Source organism: Coffea arabica, chromosome 2e, assembly GCF_036785885.1.
Source record: "Coffea arabica cultivar ET-39 chromosome 2e, Coffea Arabica ET-39 HiFi, whole genome shotgun sequence".
Taxonomy (NCBI): Eukaryota; Viridiplantae; Streptophyta; class Magnoliopsida; order Gentianales; family Rubiaceae; genus Coffea; species Coffea arabica.
In genome coordinates this window covers 36,632,280-36,634,598 of record NC_092313.1, presented here as the reverse complement: position 1 = coordinate 36,634,598, position 2,319 = coordinate 36,632,280, and the positions used below count along the sequence as shown (strand labels likewise).

Here is a 2,319-nt window from a genome sequence, read left to right as displayed (position 1 = left end):
TGCACTTAACATATTCAAGGTATCTACTTCAAGCATACCTGCGGTTCTCCTTGTATTACCTCGTTCGTTGGCCCATTGATAGTTGTTAGCAGCTATTTCTTCAATCAATTGTTGAGCTTTCTCAACTATCTTTCCCATCAATGCTCTTCCCGCTGCCGCATCTACATGCGTCTTTGTTGGATAGGTGAGACTATTGTAAAAGTTTGGACTACTAACCAATCTGGTAAACCGTGATGAGAACATCTTCTTTGCAGTTCCCGATAGCGCTCCCAAGTTTCATACAATGTCTCTCCTTCCTGTTGAAAGAAACTAGTTATATCCATTCTGAGTTTAGCAGTTTTTCCGGGTGGAAAGAATTTATTTAGAAATGCCTTAGCTAATTCAGCCCAAGTAGTAAAAGTATTTGGAGGATGAGATTGTAACCAAACCTTGGCCTTGTCCCTTAATGAAAATGGAAACAATCGAAGTTTAATTGCATCATCACTAACATCATTAAACTTAATTGTATCACAAATTTCAAGAAATGTTGACAAGTGAGAATTTGGATCTTCGGTAGCATTACCTCCATATTGAGATTGTTGTACCATTTGAATCAATGATGGTTTAATCTCAAAATTATTGACATTTACCGTTGGCCTTACAATGCTAGTTTGAGAATCTTCTGTTCCCGGTAAAGCAAAATCTAGTAGAATTCGCCTATTTGGTTCATTTTCCGCCATTTCTTCCTCAAAAGGTAATTCTATCAAGATTTCTTCTATCGACTGCCAAACCTCTTGTTCCTCTTGATGCGGTGTATTCCTCCTTTGTCTCCATAGTGTCCTCTCAATTTCAGGATCGAAAAGTGCAACTTCTCGATTTGATCGATGCATACACTACAAATAAAAACCAGAGAAATTTTGCAGTTTTAATTATTAAAATCAACTATAAACAACTTGAATAAAAACAATGAAAATATCTAAATTAATAGAGATGATTAGGCCCTAATATTACCGCTCCCCGATAACGGCGCCAAAAACTTGACGAAATTTTTATATCAATGCAAGTTTAAATCCGATTTTATACTCGTTGACTGCAAGTATACTGTGACAGCCCCACTTTCCCCTAAGGCGAACCAAAGGGGTTAGCGGACTGCCTGCCCAGCTCTCGCCAGGACTACGGTACAGTTTACGTCGATCTATAACGTTCCGGAACATCCCATTGCACGTAAACAAGTCAAAAGAGTCAAAATATAAAAAACGAAAAAATTTGCCGAAGATGAATAGTGCAGGCCACGTCAGAATCCGGCCGGAATCTGGCCGGATTCAGTCCAGTGACTTTTCGTTCAAAATTTTCCTTTTGCCGTTTGAAATCCAAATCGATTCAAAGTTCAGCCAAACATCAACCAAGCATATATACATTGAAATCCAACATTCCAAGCCAAATCGGCATACCAAAATATCCAACTAATCCATACATGTACAATAACCAATTACAAACCAAACAAACATTGGAGGAAACAAAACACTTAGGGTTTCACCCTCAAGGAGCTATTCAAAATACATGTACATGAGCTCAACTTGTCATTCAACTATTACAATCTTTTCCAAAAGTGTTCATTTTCCTGTAAGGAAAACAAATGGAACGGTGTGAGCTAAAGCTCAGTGAGCAACTATCACAATAGCAGTTAAGATCACATAAGCATAACCATTCAAGTCAAGTATACAATTTCGAAGTAAAGCAATTCAGTGAAAGGATACGGTCGGCTCTCAAGAGCCCATTTCCACGCTTACATTCTTGATCCACACTCATTGACCCTCCGTCAATGTTAAAAGTACCAAACCGTAGACCTCACTTCACTTTCATTCCTTCCACCCAACATACCCCAACCGGGCCCGCACTCCATTCAGTCATTTTGGTAATACTCGAGTTTACCGGAACCAAGGGTCTCATTACCACAAGGTTCCCCAGTACAGTCCCCGTGGCATGATAATTTTCACGACCAAGCCCTCGCCGGCTCGATCCAATTAACTACCATACGGGGTTGAGCTCATAAATGTAGTAAAGCCATTGGATACTCGTCCAACGACACCAAATCAGTTTCCATGAATGGAATGCAGTATCTCATATATCCAGTGCAGTCTTTCAGTAAAACAATGAATAGTCATGAATAAAATCACAAGGGGTGAGGGCGATCAAGTACACCCTCACCTCAATCATTCCCAATAACCAAGTAAGCCTTCAAGGCATCAAATACACATAGCACAAAGCCACATTATAACAAGTAGGTGAGTAGTATACTCACCAAGTGAGAAAATGATGTTTCATGCACCGTCGTTAAAC

At 39.6% G+C, this 2,319-nt stretch overlaps 1 non-coding gene across 1 annotated transcript; it reads left to right on the top strand.

Moving 5' to 3' along the window:
- The first annotated feature begins 225 nt into the window (after positions 1–225).
- Positions 226–332, top strand: LOC113697700 (small nucleolar RNA R71). The gene has a single exon (XR_003449972.2). It is a non-coding gene; the product is annotated as a small nucleolar RNA R71 (small nucleolar RNA).
- The last annotated feature ends 1,987 nt before the right edge of the window (positions 333–2,319 follow it).